The sequence below is a fragment of the Cupressus sempervirens genome, chromosome 1 (genome assembly GCF_028749045.1).
Source record: "Cupressus sempervirens isolate cs-2001-9-10 chromosome 1, ASM2874904v1, whole genome shotgun sequence".
Classification (NCBI taxonomy): Eukaryota; Viridiplantae; Streptophyta; class Pinopsida; order Cupressales; family Cupressaceae; genus Cupressus; species Cupressus sempervirens.
Window position 1 is genome coordinate 374539484 of NC_143118.1, and position 12948 is coordinate 374552431.

General features: G+C 36.1%; 1 pseudogene; it reads right to left on the bottom strand.

Annotated features, from left to right (window-relative positions):
* Positions 1-331: 331 nt before the first annotated feature.
* On the bottom strand, positions 332-11254 carry LOC149577804 (transcription factor IIIA-like; annotated as a pseudogene).
* Positions 11255-12948: the final 1694 nt, after the last annotated feature.

The following is a 12948-nucleotide window of genomic DNA, read 5'->3' on the forward strand; positions in this document are numbered from 1 at the left end:
ACACCACAGATAATGATCATTCACCAACTACAGAAGATGCTAAATATGCATTTACCATCTTTCTAGTGAATCATAACTTGTAGTCAGTAACAATAGAAGATGATCCAGCATTATAGTTACCAGATCACTTGTAATTCTTCCAAGGATTTCTGAAAGTGGTTTATTTATAATTCCAAATTTGCACAACTAATGTTCAACAAACAACAACCATTAGATAGTTTTGATTCTCATTACTATAGTTAAGTGGCTTGAATTGATAGCTTTGGATTCCAGGAGCAGTTAACGTAATTCTCCTCCACCTTTGAGTAATCAACAATGCAATAGAATACCCATTTTCTTAAAGCTTTTTTGAAACTGTTGCTCTATTAAATAAACTGACAGTTTCAAATCATTACCCTTCCCTCTTTTGATGTTCCTGTGTAGAAGAAGATTCATTCAATATTGTCTGACATTAACCAATCCATGAAAGGCAATCCATTTTCAAGAACACTGCTTTTCCCTGGGCCTGCAACTGTCTTCCTAGAGATGGAGTCAATTGTAAATGCTTTTCTTTTTCGACCACCACAGGATCTTGATTGGAAGGTTGCATCCTCCTCTATAAAATTTCCTTGTCAAAAATAGAATTCAAGTGAGACCATATGTAACATAGTACCAAGAAATACATCTTTTCTAATGAAAATTCAAGATTTGAACTGAAAACTATGAGGATGAATCTCACTTGGACATAGTAATGCGCCCCCCAGTCTTTTCATGTTTATCCCTAGCACATTTATGAGCAAAAGCCATTCCACAGTCTCTAAATTGACACTTGAATGGTTTCAATTTAAGGTGTATTGATTTAATGTGCTAACGAAGATTAGATTTTTGCAATAGTAAATTTTGTCAGAATCTGCTAAAGCACACTGTAATATAAAGAATTAAATTGAGAAAAGAAGACCTAACATGCACATCACATATATTACATAGTATACCGTAGAATAGCTGTGCAGACATCTTTCGTAAGGGCAAGCTATACTCTTCACAAAGATTTGATTTTCATGCATTCGCATATGTCTCGTAAATTGTTTTTTCAACTGCTGACTCCCACACACCTCACAATAGATGAGATTGTGGACCTGCCGCAGATGTTCTTTCAAGGCCTTTGCATTTGTGAAGTATTTCAGACAGCCAGGCTCACAGCAAACGATCTTAGTGTATGTTGTTGCTGGAGACAAAAAATAGTAACCATTAATTAGCAAAGTAAAAGAGTATTTGAACTGTTCGACTTTGGAAAATGAATAATGAATAATATGGCTAGTCTGTGAGCCAAATTATGTTTTCTTACATTGTGGGTTCTTATGTTGAGATTACAGTCATTTCTTTAAGTATTCTGTCATGTGATGAATGCAGATGTTTCTTGCTTAATTTATGTGTTTAACTCATGTGCCTAGGATGAAATAAATAGGTACTTACATGATCTATGCATCATGATACCTAATGTGGATGTACATTTCCTATTTTTTAGTGCATTCAATTTATAAGACCTCAATTGCAGTCTCCTCGATACGATTAGCTTTCTGAGGGAAAGAATTTTTGTGTTTATTTTTTTCTTACTTTTCCATTTTTATTCTATTATCTCCCATTTTCACTTTTGTTTGTCTTTCTTTTTTTATTGTTAAAAAACATAACCCTAAAATCCCAAAAAATATCATACAAATACAAGGGATACAAGAGATCCAAGGGAACCACCCCTCTTAAATACAGAGAAAGATCACTAATCTAATAATGATCACTCCATCTGTTGGAACATTTGTTGTTTCCCATTGGGCAAGTCTAAATTTGTCCACAGCTAAATATAACAGAGACAATTTTGTTTACCAACATATATAGTGTTACTGGTGTATTTAGTAGTGAATTTTAAATTTAGCTTAGATTTCTAGGTTTCACTTCTCCATTTTTCTAGTTAAACAAAAGTATCTTTAATTCCCATAAACTTTTATCCAGGGAACAGCCCCAACCTACAGGGATCTCCAGGCCACAGTAAAGCATACCCATGGCTAACCCTGACCAAAATCCATATCCAAGATGAACCTTAAAGAGGGTATGGCCTCATGTATCGGCCAAAAGTTAAAACACAATTGCACAACTTCCAAAGCATGAGCTTCACATGAGTCAAACATCAACTGTCTACTTGCAGTACACACAACTCATTCATTTAATCATTAACGGAAAATTTCTTCACTTCAAAAGATGATTGTGTGATTGTTCAAAGGTCTAGAGCATAGATGGAAGACTCACCGATTACTCAACAATTTTTAAACACTTGTCGAGTATTTTGGGACGGAGAGTAAATCACCCAAAAACTTGCCTGTCAAAAAACTCGGCGTGAGTCCAAAAACTCGCTGAGTAATCGGCGAGTTAATGTAAAAAACTAGTGGTTCAGGGAACCCACGGCCAATGACGCCTAAATAGGTCAAAATGCATTGTTTTTTGCATTGTTTCTTTCATTTGTGTGGAGCAAAGAAGGTTTTAGCTGATTGCAAGTGATTAAAGGCAAATTGGAGTGGATTTTGGAGGATTCTAACCGAATTTAAAAGAGAAATTTCTTTCCAGGTATGTTCATCTTATCATTGTTTGAAAACTTTTTATAGTTTTAAGCAAAGCTTTTATTATTTTTGTTGTTGTTTGTAAATGATTTCAAATCATTTGAAAGTTGAAACCCTAGTTGTTCTAAACTTCTAGCTTCTAAGTTCTAACTCTAAGTTCTAACTTTGTTTATTCGTTTTTCTATAAATTTAATTATTTATGTGTAAGGCAGCAGACAAGCATTAAGAAAACATGACAAACTCGCAAGAAGAGTGGCCACAAACACCATGCCCATCTAGATATATAGGCACTCAGCCTAAAAATGCAAGAGATAAGGCATGACGGTATGCCTATGAAGCTCCAAGTCCAAATGATATTGGGAAGGTGATATGCATTCCCTGTGAGAGAATTATTTCTGGAGGCATATACCGCCTCAAATACCACCTTGCAGGCATAAAGAAACATGACTCAAATCCTTGTCTCAAGGTAACTGATGAAGAAAAAAGATTCATCCATGCCCTACTTGCAGCTGCTGAAGAGAAAAAATTGAATAGGGAGAGAGAAAAATTAGCTATGAGGGCAGCCATAGCTAAATCTGAAGGAGCTCCTTTTGATATGCAAGAGGAAGAAGAAGCACTAGAGAACATACCAGGATCTCTTTGTGGCCCACGAATCCGCAAACAAAATTTCTCTTTTACCAATTCCACTTCTTCTACATCTCCTACTTCTTAATCATCACCATCCAAATCCCCATCAGGGATAGGTGGTTATTTTGTGCCCAGAAACACACCTGGAGCACAGCCATCATTAGAGGGCACTGCATGGTTTAAGAGGTGCATGAGCAAACTGATATTGCAGCAGCTGATTTTTGGTTTTTCAACAATATCTCAATGAATGCCACTGATAGTCCCTATTGGGTCAATATGGTGAATGCAATGACAATATCAGGCAAAGGGTACAAGCCGCCTAATCGCAAGGATATGAGTGGAAGGTTAGTATTTTACTATTTAGTAATTGTAAATAATTGTGTTTCACTTTAGTTCATTGTTATATTTTAAATCTTAATTGTTATAACTTACTTCCTAATTTTTTACTAACACTTACACTTTCTTTAATATTACACCTAAATTTTGTAGGTTGCTTGACAAAGCGGTTGGTAGGGCAACATTGTTGATAGAAGACCAAAAGAAAGAGTGGAAGAAGTATGGCTACACCATTTTATCTGATGGGTGGACAGATGGAAGAAGTAGAACCATTATTAACTACTTGATTGCTTGCAAAGATGATGTGGTATTTTGGAAATCTGTCGATGCCTCCAACAAAGTGAAAAATGCAGCCACATTGGCTTTAATGTTGGAGAATGTTGTCATGGAGGTGGGAATAGAGAATGTGGTGCAAATAATCACAGATAATGTAGCAGCATATGTGGCAGCAGGTAGATTTAATTTTTTATATTTGAATCAATATGAATCATGAATGTAATGCTATGGTATTATTCAATTTAGATTTGATCTAATTTGTAAATACTAAATATGGAAAGTTTGTTACTGATTATTGATTTTTTGCTAATCTTTTAGGTAGAATCCTCCAAGAGAGGCATCCCACACTTTTTTGGTCACCTTGTGCAGCACACGTCCTTGACCTTCTTTTGCAGGACATAGGAAAACTTGATTGGGTGAGTCCAGTTGTCGAAGATGCTAGGCGAGTCACGAAATATATCTATAATCACCCATGGGTTCTCAGTTTGATGAGAAAAGCCACTAAAGGAAAAGATTTGATGAGACCTGCTATGACAAGGTTTGCAACGGTCTTCTTGACGTTGCAAAGTATTCTTGACCACATATTGGCTTTGAAGCAAATGTTTGTGTGTGCTTATTGGGTTGCTTCACCTTACTCAAAGAAGCCCGAAGGAGAGGCTGTGGCACGAATAGTCTTTGATGATAGCTTCTTTGCAAAGGCTAAGGAGATTGTGGAGGTAACTTCATTATATTTTTAGTTTATTCAAGTTTCATTATCAATTCATAACTTACTATGTTATTAACTAATTTGTATTTTTCAAATTTCAAATGTAGATGTCTCTGCCCCTGGTTCTAGTCTTGCGCACATGTGATGGGAAGCAATCCCCAATGGGAAGTCTTTATGAGGCCATGGATAGGGCGAAAGAGGCTGTTAGAAGTTACTATCACGGGGACAGTCTCAGATTTGACCCCATTTGGGAAATAATTGATAGGAGGTGGAACAATATGCTCCACCAACCTATTCATGCAACAGGCTACTTCCTCAATCCCAAATTTAGGTACTATGATAATTGATTGTCCTTGAAGTTGGAATTTTAATAAGTCTTTATTTTACTTTACTTTTTAAGGTTGTGTAGTAACACTTGATATCATTTTCTATTTGTTTTAGGGCTGATGATTTCTACTCAGATTCTAATGGAGAGGTCATGGAAGGTCTCTCTAAATGCATTGAGAGAATGATATCAAGTGAAGAGGAGAGAGACCTTATTATGACCGAACAACAAATCTATGTGGAATCAAGGGGTCCTTTGTTCTCTTCTATGCTAGCAAAGAGAGCAAGATCTACTCAAGCACCGAGTAAAGCATCAAACTTTAAAACTTTTGCTAATTGATAAGTTGTGCTTCTGATTTTTTTTTTTATTGCTTCATAACTTTCTTAATTTTGTTTTGCAGATGCTTGGTGGGCAAGTTGGGGTGGCAATACCCCCAATTTAAGGAAATTTGCTCTTAGATTCCTATCCCAACCTTGTAGCTCATCCCATTGTGAGTGCAATTGGAGCTTATTTGAGTCCATCCATACAAAGAAAAGAAACAGAATGACTCAAAAACGGCTTAATGATCTTGTTTATGTGCACTATAATCTTAAGTTGCACATAAAAAAGGCACAGCTCTTAGAACTACCTGGTCCACTTGATCTAGATGAGATAGATCCTTATTCTAATTGGACAGCACAGGAGCCAAGTCCATTGTTTACACCAGATGAGATCGCTGATTTGGAGAGGCAGGCCATGGAGGGGGAGGCTAACACTGATTTTCAGTTCACTATGGATGCCATTGAGGATGAGGACGAGGATGATGATGATTCAGGCGAGGATTAGGCATTACCATTAGGAGGAGATGCATCCTCTTCTAGGACGCCGAGCCAGTCAGTAGGGACGTCGAGCGAGGGGGCACAGCCATAGAGTTCACAGTCACGCAATTCACACCCTATCCCAGTGTGGGGCACTTCTTCTAGGACTAGACCCCCTCACTTTCCTGCTAGTGCAAGTGCAAAGAGGAAGATGTGATTGACATTGTATTGATGTATTTAAACTTTTAGTATTTACTTCTAGTTTGACAGATTGAAACTATTTAGTAATTTACTATTTTGCTTCCTACCATGAGCATTCTGCATGAGAATGCAATTTTGTACACATTATGCATTTATATATATCTAAACTTTGTTTCTTTCTTTTGTATCGTCTTTAATTAACTTATTATATTCATCTTCTCATTAAATTTTGCAAAATAAATGTATATTTTTAATTAAATTTCAGCGGTTTTTTAGGTTCCTGAGTTTTTCCCAAGTTTTTTTTTTAAATCGTCAATTTTTTCCCGATTAAACTTTTGGGGGGCTTGGCGAGTTTTTGCATTTGGCGAGTTTTCCAACTATGGTCTAGAGTGCATTCTATTTGTAAAGTACAACATACCTCCTTGAAAACTAAACATTCTACAACTCAAAGATACTAATTGAGGAATGGCAGCAAAAGCGGCTATCTTAGTCAGTGGAGGTATGAATCATTCTTATATATAATTATTCATTAACAAACCGAACTACACTAACAATCCCCTTCACTTGAATTTTGAACTGTCAAATTACTCTTGATTTGCAAGTACTAAATTACTGGTAATCCATAAGTAGCATATCTTTCTTAAAGCAAACAGTGCTTCTTCGTTATCAGCCTGAGTGTACAGAAAACTCCTTGTAACTACTGTCATAGGGAAAATTTGTTACAACTTCAGAAAATAGTTTTATGAAAACATACTGATATTGATCACATCAAAGTGGATTATACTTTCCTTTCCCAGGGCATAGTGCTTCCATGTCATTGCAAACTGAACCAGTACGTAACTACTTGTCACTAGAGGAATAATTCATTACAGCATCCAAGAATAGCTTCAAGTTATAACATACTGGTATTAATCACATCAATAACTCCCATTGCACAACTTGATGCATCTGTTTCAATCCCACACAAATGTTGAAGGTTAAATAGAACTAATACTGATCCACAGTAAATCTTCCTCTTTACTTGGTCAAAAGCTTGCTGCTTACTGTCTGATTGCAGGGGTATGAATTTCCATAGAGACTGATTAGCATCTCTAACCTGCATAACTGCTTTACCCAGGGGGGAGTGTTGCAATATTACTACTAGGGCTTTCAAGAGAAGAACAAAATTGACCTTGATACATTCAATGCTCATTAAGAAGATGAAGATACATGGAAATGAATCTAATGGAATCTTAAGATGAACAAAAAAATATGACTTGTGACAAAAGATAATATAAAAAAGAAGTTGTATGCTATTAGATACATGGCATATACACATACATAGGTACATAAATGTATGTATGTATCTAGGCATGCCTCTGTGTGTGTGTGTGTGTGTGTGTGTGTGTGTGCATGTTTGTCTGTGCGTGTCTGTGTGTATCACGAAGGATGTATAAGAAAGCTTCTAAAGGAAGGAAGATTCAACAAGACCAAATATAAAAGCCAACATGTTGTTTTGTATTTTAAGCTATCAATTGAAACAAGCAATGTTAGGTCAGTTGAATTTTTCTAAATTGCAATGACCAGGTAAGATTGAAGGATAAAAGTCGACATGCAATAAGACGAGTTCTGATGCAAGTAGGAAGCTCATTATGATCACATTTGGAATTGTTGTATAGGATTTCTCTAACTTATCCAATGCACAACAAAGGGCCGCATGCTTTTAAATAACATCTAGTTGCAACTAAGTTGGTATGTTTAAATTTAAAAATGAGTCATCAGCACTCTTTCTAAAGTCGACGACAGCAAAATTCAAATTCACATGTATCAGATTCACTGTTTTTAGATGGTAAGCCAACTTTAGAGAGGTTTGTGATGCTAATTTGCTTGGGGAAATCCCTACATCTGGTGTTAATCAAATCCATGTCAACAAGGAGAGTTGGATTCTGATTCTATGTTGCTTGTCAAAGGTCATCATTTGTCTTTGGTATTTCTGAGGCACATCCAATGGCCAACCTAGCAGTTTGTTAGTTGGTAAAAGGAAAATCTCCCTTGAAGAATGTTATAAGAACATGTGAACGGAGCCATCCCTATCTTTCTTCCATTCAGTCTTGCCCTACAGGGTTATTAAAGGGTTTTCTTGCACTGTGGCTTCTTTGTGATCATCTCTGCTTTAATGGAAGAGCACCGAGCCACTTAATTGAGCTTCTGTAAATGCACTGGTAAACTTGTCCCAGACTGTAATTGATTCACTTACAGAATACTGATTTTATTGTCTTCCCTTGCAGGTAAGCAATCACAGTTCCAAAGTTAATATTCAGACTTGAGGAATTAAATCTGGAGTGATTGCAGGTATAGAACTATTTATGTTTTTGATGGTTCTATCTCTTGCAACTATATCCACATATATAGCCCTTTGAAAGGGCAGTCACGACAATCAATAAATAGGAGGCATGACATTTCAATCTGATCAGTTATTAGTCCCAGTCCTAATCGGGAATTTTGGCAAACAAACTAATATACACCAATCATAATTAGAGATAGTTTAAATAACTAATGCAGATGGATCAATGATTCAATATATAAGGCAATACATGATAATAATGCTTGATCGATGTCAATAGATAATCAAGGATTTCATACCTGGAAAATGTCTTCAGTCAGATCACTGATGAAAGGAATAGATGTTGGTTTTATATATATAAATTTTTGTATGTACGCATGTATACATGTATGCATACCCAGTCATCAGATTTTTAAATACTACCATACTGACCAACGCTACCAAATTTAATAGCTTCCCAATAGGTGTGTTGGTGTAGTATTTAATATTTATAGTATATATTTCACCTTGGATGTGTAGGTGTTGTTTTGCATGTTTTTAATAAGTTTACTTGGGATGTTAAATATAATTAATTTTACTTATCTAGTAGCTAATTAAGATATGGTCACCTTAATTAAGTGCACAAGTATCATTATTCCCTCACCGATCCTTGATTAATGATAAGTAACACCTCTATTCAATCAAAGATGCTCCATAGTTAAACCTAGTTACACATCTCCTAATTGGGGATTAAGACTCAAATTGAAGACATATTGTAAATGTCTTCTCCTCCATTCATGCACCTAAGAGGCCTTTGTATCTGTACATTTTCTCCATTATATTGAACATAGAATTAAGTGCTTTGTATAAGACAAATTCTAAGGTATTATTTGAGCTATGATGTCATAATGTTAGTCCTTTTCTAAATGATGAAGGCGAGTATTTCTTAATTGGAAAATTGGAGGGGCTATTTCTTGGGTAAATCAACATATTTTCATTTACAAGTTCTGTACTTCGTTTGGAAGTTCTAAATTTGCTGATTTTTCTCATTATTTAGTTCAAATGCGGCTTCAAAAACAAGAATTGCAAATTTTTGGACAAGTTTTCTGTAGCGAAAGAAACATAATCTAAAGGCAATTCACAATCAATAGTTAATACAACAAAACCAAATGAAATGCCAAATGCATGCAAACACCTGACCTTAAGAAACATTTGGAAATAATAACTCCCAAAACTAATGGCACTCAAAATTCTATGCGCAATTATTTCCAGGTTTCGTTGGCATTTCAATGAGCCAAACTACACAAAAACCTTGTCCATTAAGAAAATTTACATGAAATTTGAAAAATAAGTACTGGCTAAAGGGAAAAACTGAGCCAATAACTAAATCATATAATTGCATTCGATCCACCAAAAAGCAATAACTAAAAAATGATTTTTAAAACTTTAGCAAACAGCTAAAAAAAAGCGTTATGAAATGCCCATCAATCCTGCATTCAGTTCTGTCCACAGAAACATGCATGCTTCTTGATGGAATAAGAAAAAGTGTTTAAAATTAGCAACTTACAATGTACATCCTCAAGGTGCTTCGCCAATTTTGAAGGAAATTTAAAAGATTTGTCACAAGAATGATCTGGGCAGATATGTTTCTTCATAGTCTCTTTGGACTTTACAAATCGGCTCTGCCATGAATCGCCTCTCTCCATTTGCCGATTCAAATGACGTTTTAAATTGGATAATGTTGGCAACTGCACTTTGCAGTCCTCTTTGGAACACACAAACAGCTCTTGTTCATCTTTTAGCAAGTGACGATTTAAATGGTCTTGCCTCTTATAGCTGCAATCGCAACCAATAATTGGGCAAGCAAATGCTCTCTGCAAAACAAAAGAATAAAAAAAAAATGTCACACTACGAAGAATTTCCTCTCTGATTCCAGCTCACTATTTATATCATTATAATCATTTATATAAAGGCACATTAGGACCGGAGTGAAAATGAGACCTAAATGACTGTATACAGTAATCAGTGGAGTATATTTTATCAGTTATGGCACGGGCTGTGTCATCTCTATTACCTCCCGAGAAGAAGCTTTACCATGTGAAAATAAATTTGCACTTTATCCCACAACAGAGCAGTTAAAAGAAAATAGGAAATGATAGCGCTTTCCTTTATGGCACCAATACGTCTAAACTGTTGATTAAACATATTTCTGTACCATGCATTCCATTACTGAAGCAATAAACTTAGTATGTTTCCTACAAAATATACATAACTCCTTTTTTATTTAGTTTCTACAAGCAGAAGATAGAGCAAAACATGTTACTCGTATAAAACATATTTAACAGCTTCAAAACAAAAACATGCCCATTTATTAGGGCTGCAATAATACAAATGTCCAACCTGAAATTGAAAGGCAATGCGTGAGAGAGGTTAAGGCATAACTGACCAGATGGAGCTTCCCAGAGGGTCACCCCTCTGCTAATGATCCACAGCTGCCTATCCTCGACACTGTGGAGTTCGAATGGGATCCTGTGTTGTCACGCATCAACAACCCCGCTCTTCCAAGGCAGTCTCCCACCTTGTACTAATCAAGGCTAAATTCCTCAAACCCTCCTACATAAAAGCACTTGAATAAAGCTCGCACAAACACCAATATGCAACAAAATAGATTCCAATGCACGGTAAGAGCTAGGGTTTTCAAAGAAATCTGAAACCCTCGTGCAGAAAAACACTAGGATGAAGCCAATAACACTAACATTCAAGAAGGTTCAAAGAGGGGGCTGTAATCGATGCCTCAAAACCTCCTGCATAAAACCACTAGAATAAAACTATCACACACAATGACATTAGAGTTACTAAATTCGACAATAAAAATCAGGGTTGAGATTTTAACTAACCAGGCTGAGTGAGATATCTTGTGCTGATGAAGGTACGAGGGTTTACCGAATGACATCCCGCACATATTACAGACACGCGAATGTTTGCCTAGTCCTTCCGAAGCAAATCTCGCGCTGCAATTAAAATTTAAAATTTCATTTCCATATTGAATAATCAAATAATAGTGACGAGGAGTAATCAAGGTTACAAAACTTACGCCATGAGATGAGAGCATGTGTAACTTGAGGAGCGTGCGCTTGGATCTGAGAACTCCACATATTTGACGTCAGTAGCGCCTCTGACCGTCTTCTGAGCGTCTTTTCACTATAAACTTGTTCATCTCACCTTTTGAGTTCATTTCTTCGCTGTGCTCCAATATAATGTGATTTTCTAGAAATTCGCGTTCGGATCTGACTAGTCCACAAAGCTTACAGCAATACCTTCTCAATTCCCTCACTTTAATTCCATTGCTCTCAAATTTTCCGTTCTTTTTCGCTTCACAATCTTCTGGGTTTTTCTTTTCTATCAATTTATCTTTTTCGGTTGCGTCGACTTCTGCTCCACGATGTAACATAATGTGGGTTTCGAGCCGCTTGCGCTTGGCCCTCACAAGTCCGCATATTTGACAGCAGTGGCGCCTTATATCCCTCGGTTTGGATCCATTGCTTACAACTTTCCTGCTCTTTTTCTCTTCTGATTCGAGTACTTTGCAATCTTCTATTTTACCTGTTATGCCTATTTTTACGTCATGCTGCGAAATAGCATGGTCAATCGGCCAGCTAGGCTTGAACCTCACGAGTTCACATCTTTCATCTGTTGCGGACTTGTTTTGATTTTGTTTTTGGCTTCTGCTTCTGATTCATCAGTTTCCTCTTCTGTTTCATCATCTGGCTCTTCTGTTTCCAAATGATACGTTTCATAATCTGTGCTCGCCTCCCTTCCCTCCGTTCCTGAATCACTCAACTCGTCTTCCATGGCAATTACAAAATCTCCTTCAGCTAGCATTTTTGCAAACACAGGAACAGAAATCTCTGCGTTTTAGATGCACTGAATCCGAAGCAGCGTTACCTCCATAAACACTGGACTGAGGCCGTGATTTGAATGGATGGCTTTCATGTATTCAGGGTGTGCAAACTAAGCTTTCCGTGAGTGGGAATGTCTAACCTTGAGTTGCAAGGTGTAAGTATACTCTAAAAATTAGTTTAATCTATTGTTTTTACACTCCTCAAAAAGCATATTCAAGTTTTGATTTTCAATTCTTACTTGCTCGAGGAAGTCTAAAAATCTTGTTTTGAGAAAAAATTAGAACTATGATATTCTAATAAATTTTTGCCAATTTTAAAAATATTTAAATTTAGATTTTGAAAAAGTCAATTCCTATCATCTTCCACGAACCAAATGGACAAGTGTAATTAAACAAATATGATAAATTCCTTTTAAGGAATAATGTCGTAGAAGAGTTCAATGTATTATATAAGATTATTGGGCTCAAATTAATTATAATATTTAGTAATTTTTGGATTCATTTTTATCACCATTGAACATAGTTTTATTTGGCACTAGTACACTGAAGGATATGAGGGATCTTGAAAGATATGTCTAATTCTTGTAGCAAGAGTAACACAATGAAAATAATAAAGAACAATTGAAAGACAAGCAAGGTTGTCATTCTTATTGTTGTCAAATTCAATTACAAAGGATCTACAACATCCAGTCTTGCATCTTAAGCATACAAGTCTGATTAAACAATGAATTCTTTTGTTTCTAGCTTGGGCAGTTTTGTCCTTCAATATTCCAATGCCCCAAAACTAGGAACGACTACTGAAATTTATTTGGCAACATGAGCCACAAGTCGGCCTCAAAAGGATTGTATTCTTCAAGAATAAGAAAATGTAGTGCAAATATAGGTCATAAAT